Source organism: Pelophylax lessonae (assembly GCF_965119305.1).
Source record: "Pelophylax lessonae genome assembly, chromosome: 3".
Lineage (NCBI taxonomy): Eukaryota > Metazoa > Chordata > Amphibia > Anura > Ranidae > Pelophylax > Pelophylax lessonae.
In genome coordinates this window covers 422,474,706-422,487,652 of record NC_138770.1, presented here as the reverse complement: position 1 = coordinate 422,487,652, position 12,947 = coordinate 422,474,706, and positions in this window count along the sequence as shown.

Genomic DNA, 12,947 nt, shown 5'->3' with positions numbered 1-12,947 from the left:
TCCCCGCCACCCACATGCCCAGCTTCTAAACAGTAGTTTGGCTAAACTACTGGCTCTGCAACTATTACCATTTAACCTGGTAGAGTCTGCTCCCTTCCGTGACTTCGCAAAATGTGCAGTTCCACAGTGGCAGGTGCCAAGTCGGCATTACTTTTCCCGTAAGGCCCTGCCATCCCTATACCAACATGTGGAAGGCAATGTAGTGTCGTCCCTGGCCAAGTCAGTCAGCCGTAAGATACACTTGACGGCTGACACTTGGTCAAGCAAACATGGGCAGGGACGGTACATTTCTGTCACTGCTCACTGGGTGACACTGCTTGCCAGCGGAAGGGATTGTAGCCAGGGCTCGGTGCTGCAGCCAGTGTTGCCCCCACGTCTGCAAACAGCTGGTGGTGTCGCTGATCCGGGTAGATCGATCACTTCTACCCCCTCCTGCTCCTCCTCCTCTACCTCCTCCATGCCCTCCTCTGCAGAATGGTCCTTTGAATATGATGAGGTACCACGTAAACGTTCAAAGGGCTATTCTATGTCTCAGGCCAAAAGGTGTCACGCAGTGCTGCAGCTTGTGTGTCTAGGGGACAGGCAGCACACTGCCCCTCAGATTCTTGGGGCTCTGCAGGCACAGGCCCAGAGGTGGTTGACACCACGCCAGCTGCAGCCAGGGATGGTGGTTACTGATAATGGGTCAAACCTCCTGGCCGCCCTTCGTCAGGGAAAGTTAACCCATGTGCCATGCCTGGCGCATGTCATGAATCTCGTGGTACAGCGGTTTTTGAACTCGTACCCGGGAATGCAGGATGTGCTAAGGATGGCAAGAAGGGTGTGCAGTCACTTCAGGCGGTCGTACAGTGCCACTGCACGTTTGGCCGAAGTGCAGCGCGAGTTTCACCTGTCGGTACACCGCCTCATCTGTGACATGCCCACCCACTGGAACTCCACCTTGGCTATGCTGCAGCGCCTGTACACGCAGCAGAGGGCCCTCAATGAATACCTATGCGAGTACGGCACCAGCACTGGCTCTGCGTGCCTGGGCTTCTTTTCACCACGGCAGTGGCTTTTGATTAAGGATGCATGCGCTGTCCTCTCTCCATTTGAGGAGGCCACAAGGATGGTCAGCCGGGACAGCGCATGCATCAGTGACACCCTACTGGTACTGTTTTTGTTGGAGCACACTCTGTGTGGCATTATGGACAGGGCACTGGAGGCAGAGCAGCAGGAGGAAGAGGAGGACTTCCTTGCCTCTCAAGGCCCCCTTTATCCTGAGAATCCTGACCCCATTATCCCTAGCTCCCAGAGGCCCGAGCAGGATCCAGGGGTGGAAGAGGAGGAGGAGGACGATTCTGCGGGAACTTTTGCAGGGTTTGAGGAGGAGGAGGAGGAAGACATGCGGCAATCTGCAAGGCCTAGTTTGACTCCCTCGGGACACTTTGGAGTAGTACGTGGCTGGGAGGAGGAGGAGCCCGTTGAAGATAATGTCGTTATGAGTGACCCCGAGGATTCAGCTTCTCAGGCCTTTGCTAATTTGCGACGCATAGGAAACATCATGCTTCAGAGCCTGCGAAAGGACCCCAGAATCAAGGCCATTAAAGAGACTAACCACTATTGGTTGGCCACCCTACTTGACCCCCGGTACAAGTGTAAAGTCTCGGAGCTTTTCCCATCCACCCAGAGAGTCCACAGGATCAAATCCCTTGAGGACAGTCTCAAGAGGAATCTGGTGAACATGTTCCCCGACTCCCGTAGGGTGCAGGGGCGGGGACAACCTACCACGGATTCTACTGGTGGTCACGAGAGGAGCGTTGGAGAAGGCGTGCGGTTGACGGATGCCTTTCGGTCTTTTTTTAGTCCTCACCGCCCAGGCCTCTCAGCTGCCACATCGCATCGACAGCGTCTGCATCACATGGTGATGGACGATTACGTGAGGGCACAAAGTGACACAGAGGGCTTTTCATGTGACGAATCCGATCCACTGGCATACTGGGTCTTAAGATTAGACCACTGGCCAGAACTGGCCCAGTATGCCATGGAGTTGTTGGCCTGCCCTGCTTCCAGTGTCCTATCGGAACGGGCATTCAGCGCAGCAGGAGGATTCGTCACAGACCATCGAACGAGACTCTCCACCGACTCAGTCGACCATTTGACATTCATTAAGATGAATCAGTCGTGGATATCAAGCTTTGATGCACCTGATGCAGACCTTGTAGACTAGGCTATCGTTGTGATGTGGCAGTTGAGCCTCAGTTTAAGCCTGGACCATAGTGCCACCCTCAAACCCTTCTCTCATTCTCTTTACGTTCACAGAACCTCATTTTGGTTATAACAAAAACTACAATGTTTGCGCACCTGTTCCACAGGGGCACACCTTTACAATTTTTGGGCCTCCTTCAACACCAGCTCTTTGGGGTTAAGGTGGGGAGGCTATGCTAAAACAAAAACTACAATGTTTGTGCACCTGTTCCACAGGTGCACACCTTTACAATTTTTGGGCCTCCTTCAACACCAGCTCTTTGGGGTTAAGGTGGGGAGGCTATGCTAAACAAAAACTACCATGTTTGCGAACCTGTTCCACAGGTGCACACCTTTACAATTTTTGGGCCTCCTTCAAAGCCAGCTCTTTGGGGTTATGGTGGGGAGGCTCCGCCAACACCAAAACTACCATGTTTGCGCACCTGTTCCACATGTGCACACCTTCATAATTTTTACGCCTTCTTCAACACCAGCTCTTTGGGCTTACAGTGGTATGGCTCCGCCAACACCCAAACAACAATTTTTGCGCACCTGTCACACAGATGCATATCATTGTAATTTTTTTCCTTACAAAGGCAATTATTGCCTTCATTACCAGCACTTTCATAGGGATATGGTGTCAAGGCATCGTCCGCACCACCAAATGCCCAATTTTTAAGCATCCTTTACTTCTATTCAAAGTCAAGAGACAACAGTATTCATCCAAAACATCTCTAATCTTGTTCACTATGCACTACATTGTGGCCCCTACCCCTAACCCTCAATGTATCCGTGCATATATGTCTGTTTCTTGTGAGAATTCAAGTTAAAGTGCACCAAACACCATTTTACATGAAATAAAGTGCAATTACATACATCTTTGGACTTCTTGAAACATTTGGTAATAATAGCCCCATTGTGGAAATACACCCGTTAATTATATGCACATTTAAAGAGACAGCACCTTTTTCCAAAAAAAACTCTAATCTTGTTCCCAGTGCACTGCATTATGTCCCCATCATACACATTGGCTGAGCCGTTGATTAGGAGCAAAAGAAAGGTGCGGTTAAGCAAAAAAGTCATTTTTGAAGGTTTGGTATGCTGTAATTCTGGTTCTGGACATGCTACAGAGCTGAAACTTCACAGATACACCTTTTAGACCCCCCAGACACTAAATCCAAAGAAATCTCTTTTTTTTTTTTTTTTTTTCAATAATTGGCTCTCTATCAAAAACGACAATTTTTAAGAACTTTTTTTTGTGTGATTAATAGTCCCTGGGGCATGACCCAGAACCCTAGGCACTTTTTAGGGGCATTTATTGGGTTTTAGGGCTTAAAAATTGTGTTTTTTGATTCCAGAAGTTCGGGTCCCATTGATTTCAATGGGGTTCTGAAATCCGAACCGAACTTTCGGGAAGTTCGGGTGTTCTGGTCGAACCGAACTTTTCAAAAGTTCGATCATCCCTATTAGCCAGTTCTTGGAAGCCCTTTATAGTCCTGTTTGACTTGGTAAGGCTAAATTATCCTGGATAATGATTAATAAAAGACTTTCCGCTATCTTCAATGATACAATTACAGAGTTTGAAAAAAACATGGGATCCATGGATCCAATATTTCTCGGAGAATGCCTAGTGCCCCCTTGGCTTTTTAACGCCTTTGATAGCGGTGTGGTTGCACAGTCACTTTTTTTTTCCTCCTCTTTTTACTTTCTGTTCCTTTTCCTTCCTGGAGATAAATGTCCTTGCCTGCATTTAAATCTGTACAAGATGACATACTTCGGGATTTGTTTACCCAAACTGTTTCCTGTATTGTGTGTGGATGTACCTAATGTGTATTCTATAACATTATAGATCAGTTTTATATTGGCAAAAATGTCTTTGCCTGCATAGAAATCTGTATGAGATGACATACTTCGGGATTTGTTTAACCCGATCTGTTCCCTGTATTATGATGTGGATGTACAGTTGTGTTCAAAATTATTCAACCCCCAATGCTGTAAAGGGTTTTAGGGAATTTAGTGTACATTTGTAATTGTATTCAGAATGAAATCCTACAAGGACTTCTTAAAGAACCATATGCAACTAAAATGACATCAATTGGTTCTTTAATACAGTAGTAAATGTTTATTTTGTGAATTCTTCATTGACACAATTATTCAACCCCTTAAAGACTACCACTCTGAAGAACAGAGAGGTTCATTGAAGTGTTTGAAGTGTTTTCAATTAGGTATTGAAAACACCTGTGGATGTCAGGGAGCAGCAATAAAGCCTAATAAGCACCAATTAGGCAGCTTTAAAATGACTGTGATACTCAGCTCCTTCTAGACATTTACTGGTGTGGTTACAAACATGGTGAAGTCAAGAGAATGGTCCAGGAAGACAAGAGAAGAGGTGATTACTCTTCACAGGAAGGGCAATGGCTAGAAGAAGATTGCAAAGATGTTAAACATACCAAGAGACACCATAGGAAGCATCATTCACAAATTCAAGGCAAAGGGCACTGTTGAAACGCTACCTGGTCGTGGCAGAAAGAAGATGCTGACTTTGACTGCTGTGCGCTACCTGAAGCGTAGAGTGGAGAAAAGTCCCCGTGTGACTGCTGAGGAACTGAGAAAAGATTTGTCAGATGTGGGTACTAAAGTTTCCCCTCAGACAATACGGCGCACACTGCATAATGAAGGCGCACCCCCCTTGCTGTCTCCAAAGAATAAGAGTCGACTGCAGTATCCCAAAAGTCATGTGGACAAACCACAGAAGTTTTGGGATAGTGTTCTGTGGACTGATGAAACAAAATTAGAACTGTTTGGGCCCATGGATCAACGCTATGTTTGGAGGAGGAAGAACAAGGCCTATGAAGAAAAGAACACCTTGCCTACTGTGAAGCATGGTGTGGGGTCAATCATGCTTTGGGGCTGTTTTGCTTCTGCAGGTACAGGGAAGCTTCAGCGTGTGCAAGGTACCATGAATTCTCTTCAGTACCAGGAGATATTGGATGACATTGTGATGCAGTCCGTCACAAACCTGAGGCTTGGGAGACGTTGGACCTTTCAACAGGACAATGATCCCAAGGATACCTCCAAGTCCACTAGAGCATGGTTGCAGATTAAAGGCTGGAACATTTTGGAGTGGCCATCACAGTCATCAGACTTAAATCCGATTGAGAACCTCTGGTGGGACTTAAAGAAAGCAGTTGCAGTGCACAAGCCTAAGAATGTGCCTGAACTGGAGGCTTTTGCTCATGACGAATGGGCGAAGATACCCGCAGATCGCTGCAGGACACTTGTGTCAAGCTATGCTTCACGTTTAAAAGCTGTTATAACTGTAAAAGGATGTTGTACTAAGTACTAAGATTGAATGTCACTTGGGGGTTGAATAAAACTGATAACGATGTGTGCACAGAAAAGATATTTGTGGTTATTTCATTATAAATGTTGTTATATTTGTCTGACCTACACGTGCCTCTTTGATTTAATTGTAAGCAGGATGACTGAATGATCAAAATCCATGTCAAACTGGCCAAAACAATCAATTTCAGTGGGGGTTGAATAATTTTGAACACAACTGTACCTAATGTGTATCCTATAACATTTTAGATTAGTTTTCTATTGGCAAAAATACCTTTGCTCTGTTATGGTAATATCCGCTGCTGTGTTTAAATGAGTGTTTTAAACTGTATTACATATCTTTGTAAAAGAATAAAAACTATTGGAAATTAAAATATATATATATTTTTTATTAAAACCTAATTGAACTTTATCTTTAACCACTTCAATACAGTGCACTTTCACCCCCTTTCTGCCCAGGCCAATTTTCAGCTTTCAGCGCTCTCATACTTTGAATGACAATTGCACGGTCATGCTACACTGTACCCATATAACATTTTTTAGCATTTTTTTCACACAAATAGAGCTTTCTTTTGGTGGCATTTATTCACTGCTGGGTTTTTTTTAAATTTCTTACAAAAAAGACAGAAAATTTTGAAAAAAAAAAGTTTTTCTTATTTTCTGTGAGTAAATTTTGAAAATAAATAATTTTTCTTCTTCACTGATGTGTGCTGATGAGGCGGCACTGATAGGCTGCACTGATGGGCACTGATGAGGTGGCACTTATGGGCACTGATGAGGTGGCACTTTTGGGCACTGATGAGGTGGCACTGATGAGGAGGTACTAATATTCCACACTGATTGGCACTGAAAGGCGGCACGGGTGGGCACTGAGAGGGGGCACTGATGGGCACTGACTCGTGGCACTGATGGGCACTGTGGGCACTGATGGTGGGCACTGATTGGCACTGTTTTTCACTTTTCTGTAATTAGGGCACTGATGATCAGTGCCCAGATTACCTGTCCTAGTATCCCTTTTGAGGAAGAGCCACTGATTGGCTCTCCTCGCCTCACACTTTGACAGTGTGAGGCGGGGAGAGCCGATAAACGGCACTTCCTCATTTACATGTGACCGTCTGTGATTGCGATCACATGGGTAAAGAGCCATGTCATTGGCTCTTTACCAAGATTGGGTTTGCGCCGTGTCCTAGCAACACAGCGCAGCCACGATTGCCGCACTGTGCGCCCCCGAGATGCCGCTCTGGTGCGCTGTCATATGACGGCATCCCAGAACAATAGCTGCACCGCTCCGCCGTCATTTGACGGTGGGCGAGCAGTAAGCAGTTAAATAACTAAATGCACTCCAGGCGGTTGCATAAACAACAAAAGATGTGCAAAGTCTTATATCACATTTTCTTTAGAAAGCAGCCACATCCGGAGAAAAAAACCTGATCCATGCCAGCAGACACATAGAAGGATTCTTGCTTCCTTTGTGGAAATATTAGTCTCTTTACAGAGATCTGGCATGCCTGCTGAGTCATACTTGAAGCTCTCCAATCAGCAAAGCACTCGCTCCCTGCTGATTGGAGAACCCTAGCTCTGACACAGGGGCATGTCGGACCTCTGTTGAGAAACCACTGCTTACACACAAAGGGAACATGCCCTTCTCTATAGAATGCTGGCAAGGGACAGGCTTTACTATATAAGCATGAATGGGGAGAAGAAACTGTGCTAAACCCTATTTGTGGAGGGTGTTGGGATCCTACCACAAAAATTAATTGGTGACAATGAAATATACAAAAAAGTGAAAAATAGTGTGGATGCTCAGGTATTGCTACCTTATGCTTTGGTGTGAATAAATATTAAAATAAATATATTTATAACTTCTATTTAAAACTGGTATAATTTATAGCATATATAAACGGGTGTATGTGCAAAATGGTGCATCAACTAAAGTGCTGTAGTATATAATCGCATAAATATTCAGCAAATTAAAGTGCAAACAAATGGCAGCTAAAGTGCTTATATATCAAAAAAATAAATTAATTAATAGTCCATATATGTGCAAATATTAGATGTCACCAATTAATTTTTGTGGTAGGATCCCAACACCCTCCACAAATAGGGTTTAGTGCAGTTTTTTCTCCCCATTCATGACTACATATCCATTGTTGAACTAGCAGCTTACCCTAGCACACAAATTTCCTCTATCTACTCCAGTGGCGCGAGTGATATAACTTACAACTTCATTTACTATATAAGATGTGGATGCTTTCTGAAGAACACAAACTAAATGATTTTGCAATAAATCCCAAAACATACAGAGAAAAAAAAATCTATTTAATAAGTAATATTATTATAAATATTGTTTCTTATAATACCACATATTTGCTGCATACATATTCAAGCTCAGTATATGAAACATAAAATGCTGTACTTTAATTAATTTTTATGTTAGAGTTCCTTTTTGCTGCAGAAGCTGATTTTCATAATTTACAGGACTTTGGCATCTTGTGATGTTTTTTAAAACACCTACAATTCATATAAAGACTTTGTTATACTTAATTATGTGTACATATTCCTTTTGTGATTGCATATTATTGGCGTTAAAGGAATTAATGGTTGACAAGTCCTGTGGGCAATCAAGTTATGGAAAATTATACTGACCAAAAGCATGCAAACATTACCAGCAGTAAACTCTAGAGGGAGTCAAATGTTAGAAAGTGTAAATGTCTCCAACACATTTTAGTGGATGCTTTTATTACAGCTAAATTAAATTCTATTGTGCTGATGGGACAAAAAAGACATGCACAGTGCAATTGTGTCTTCTCATCCCCCTGGATAGAAATAGAGAATATATAGGTCATGTAATTTGCTGCATTTCTGTACGCTTGATATATTATCGGACCTGTACAATTTCTGAGCACATTTAAAAAAGTGAAGAACAGAACAGTTTTTTGTTGCCCAGAACAATTCGATCTCTCTCTCTCTCTCTCTCTCTCTCTCCCTCTCTCTCACATACCCCACTATTTATTAATGGACTGACTCCATAGGGATGTTTTTTAAGGGTATGATAAAGCCCAAAAACCCCAGCAAGTTCTTAGTGTGTATGTATATATAAATATTAGTGCCACACAATAATTAAACTAGTTGATAATGATCTATTCTCCAAAATGAATATATAAAAATTCCCGTGCTACAGTGTTTCTATTGCTGAAATAGTCACACAAAATTAGACAATATAAATAAAGTTCTGTTAGTTCAAGGTGTTAAATAATATTATAATTCCAGGGCATGTGCTAGTTTTTTTCAATATGTGCACAGATGTATCAATGCACTTTAAATTTGCAATCAGCACAATGCCATGACCGAGTCCTATTGAGACATCATATAAATGAAAAAAAAAAAAAAGAAAAAATATATATAATAACAATAATATAAGATAAAAATAAAATAAAAAATAATAATAAATAAGATAAAAAAAAATAAAAAATAAGATAAAAAAAATAAAAGAATTTAAAAATTAATGAATTCTCTTGTGTCTTCACCTTCAAAAATATTTATTAGTGCTTATACTGTATATATCCACCACCAGTGTGACACCGCTCTCACCTTAATATATGGATCTGATGTGACTCAGATCAGACAAGCTTTTTCTCTTTAAAGCATGGGAAAACGCTGTCACTCCTATGTTTCCTTTTCCTCCCTTGGGTGTTCGCACAGTTAATCCATCACAATCCTGGGTTCTTTAGGTGGATATCCTCCCGTGTAATGCAAGAGAGAATAACACTAATAGTGCTCACTGTATATATGGCTTTATTTTGTAAAAATATAATTGATTCCACTCACATGGGCAAAGATAAAAACACGTTTCTTTGTTCCCTAGGGAATGCAGCCTCCATGTGCCTCCAACAAAATGGCGTCCTGTGTACTTCCGTTTGTGGCTTTTCCTGCTCCTCCTCCCTACAGGTTACATCACAGGTCACGTAACTTTGTCAGGGGAATATTGAAAAAAAAAGCAGCACATGCTCTGGAATTATATTATTTAGCACCTTGCACTAGCAGCACTTTATTGATATTGTCTAATTTTGTGTGAATATTTCAGCACTTTATTGCTTGCATATAAATGAATTGATCATGTTGAATATGCACTAAATAATGGAAACACTGTAGCTTTGAAATTTTAAAATATTAATTTTGGAGAATAGATCATTATCCACTAGTTTAATTATTGCGTGGCACTAACATTTATATATACATACTTCTTTAAATAAGTGGGGATGTGATCACTTATCTGGTGCCGGTAGCAATTATCGCACATATATTTTGTTTTCTTTTTTCCCGCTTACGTATTTGCACATATTTGCACATATATTTGCGCTAAAGTAACCATTCGGTTATACACTTTTAGAAGAAGTTCTTATTGCGTACTATATTACTCACTTTTGACATCTGGTGAGGTTTATTTTAATACAGCTTAAAATGATTGCTTAGATACATTTACCAAATAATTGATTTTATTTTTAGTGTCAATTTTTTTATTTTTTATTATTATATCTTTATTAATTTCCATAATATCAAATCCAAAAACATAAAAATTGTTATCTCAAACATTTCATTTTAAACCCAATCTATCCCACCCCCCACCCCACATCTCCTATTCTCTTCTTTCCCCTCTCTCGTTCAGTCCTTCTACTCAATATCAGATCTCCTTTTTCCTCCCTCACCTTATCTCCTGCAGTCCCACCATCTCCTTTATTAGTTCTACATTTGTAATCTCTTTTATATTTTGTAACACCTCTCTCCAGTATTTCTTTATTTTTGGGCATTCCCACCATATAGGGGCCATATTTCCTACTACTTCACATCCTCTCCAATAGTGTGGTGATTTCCCTGTTTGGTATTTATAGTCTTTATTTGGTGTTATATACCATCTCGTCAAGCATTTATAATTAATCTCTTTAGTGTTTGTGTACCACTTTCATAATTTTCCCCAACTGTCGTGGGCTCACCAGTGTTCCTAATTCATTTTCCCATTTTTCAATGTATGGTGGTATTTTTGGTTCAGCCATCTCTACCAGTACCTTATAGAACCGGGAGATACCGTGTTCTGTATTTTTAGATGTACACAGAAGTACAAAAGGTAATAGGTCCTCGCCGGTTCTTGTTGGCTCGGGCAGGGATGTGACAAATGCTTCAGCTGAAAATATTGCTATTCGTCTATCATTATTATCTCTTTCTTGTGTTTCAATTCCTGTAGTGTGCAAATCTTTCCTTTTTTCATTATATCTTTCAATTGTGTATTTTCGTCTTTAATGCATTCACCAAAATGACACCCTTTCCCCGGTGGAAAATAATTTGTATCTTTTAACGGTATTAGTGGCGAGTTATATTTCCATTTTGCTTGTTTATGAATTAAATCCCACATTTTTAAAACAATTAGTATCATAGCATGTGAGTTTTTGCCTAGTGCTCTGTATTATGGTGGAATCCATCCAATTTTACTCAGTGGTGCATTACTCATTGTGTTCTCCATTTTCACCATCTTTTTTCACTTTCTTTTTTTCTTCCATTCTTTTAATCGTGCCAATAATACCGCATTATAATATTTCTTGAAATCTGGCACTGCTAGCCCCCCTTGCGATTTATTTTTACTCAGTACCGAAAACTGTATTCTGTGTTTTTTTTTCTGCCATATGTACTTCAATATCATTGCCTTCAATGTTTGAAAATATGTCCGTGGCAATGGTATTGGAAGCATCTGGAATTTATACATAATCTTTGGTAAAATCACCATTTTTACCATGTTTACCTGTCCTTTCAAGGAGAGGGTTCTAATTGTTATTCTTTTTATTTCTCTTTTAATTTCATTTAGAAGTGGAATATAGTTTATATGTTAGATCTTCCCCAGGCATGGTGTTCATTTTATACCTAGATAATTTAGTTCTGTGTTCCTCCATATAAATGGGAATTCTCGTTGTAAGTCCTGTTCCTCTTGTTTGCTCCCAATTATATTCAAGATCTCTAACTTAGAGGGGTTAACTTTTAAATGTGATAGTTCTCCATAGAGTTTCAATGCTTTCATTAGGTTTGGTAATGTTATTCTAGGGTTAGATATGTAGAACAAAACATCACCTGCATATGCGGCCAACTTATACTTCTCATTCCCAGCCCAAATACCCTTTACATCTATGCTATTTTGGATAGTTGCTAGTAACAGTTCTAGTGTCAGAACAAATAACAGGGGGTGAAAGGGGACACCCCTGCCTTGTTCCATTAAACATTTCAAATGGTGGAGATGTACTCCCATTAATCCTTACTGTCACGGTGGGATGGTTATATAACATTGGCCCATCCTTGTACCTATTCCCAATGCCTCTAATGTGTTCATCATAAACCCCCAGTCTACCCTGTCAAATGCTTTTTCAGCATCTACTGACAGGAATAGAACTGGGGATCTGCCTCCACCAATCTTATGTAGCAGGAGTAATGTTCTTACTTCGTTATCTCTTCCTTCCCTTCTGGGAACAAACCCAACTTAGTCAGGATGTACCCATTCAGGCATCAGGTATTTTATCCTAGTGGCTAATATTTTTGCAAATAGTTTTGTATCTGCGTTTAACAGTGATATTGGTCCATAGCTTGAGCAGAGGGTTACATCCTTTCCTTCTTTAGGTATGACCGTAATGGATGCTAATAGTGCTTCCTTCCTCATCTCATCATAATTTTGATGTTAACTGTTCTTTAAACTTTTTATAATAATGGATTGTAAACCCATCTGGGCCTGGACTTTTCCCTGTTGCTGTTTCTTTTAAAGCTACATTGATCTCTTCTTCTGTTAAAGATTTTTCGAGGTCTAATAGTTTTTCTTCTTGTATCTTGGGTAAACTAGCTTTCTTTATATATTCTTTACATTTTTTAGTTCCTTTAACTTCAGTGTTCTGCTGTCCCATTTGTTTCACTGAGTATAGTGCACTATAATAGTCTTGAAATGCTCCAATTATTCCTGAGGTTGAGAACATCATCTCCCCTGCTTTGTTCTTTGTTTTCTCTATAAAGTTTACAGATATTTTCTTTAGAATTCTTGCTAAGTGATTACCTGGTTTATTCTCCTATCAATATCTTTCTTTGGCCACTCTATTGTAGACCCTTCTTGTCTTGTCTCCTGCTCCATAAGATCACTTAGCCTATCTCTTTTTATCACCAAGGCGTACTTTACATCTGCGTCTATTTTTTTTTTTATGTAGTTGTTCAAGTTTATAAATTGAGTTTATTGTTATTGTCCTTTCCTTCGATCTTCCTTTCTTTTTTTGTGCACCTGTGGATATCAGGATACCCCTAATATAGGCCTTGTGTGCCTCCCATAGCGTGGCTTCTGATATATCTCTAGTTTTATTTAA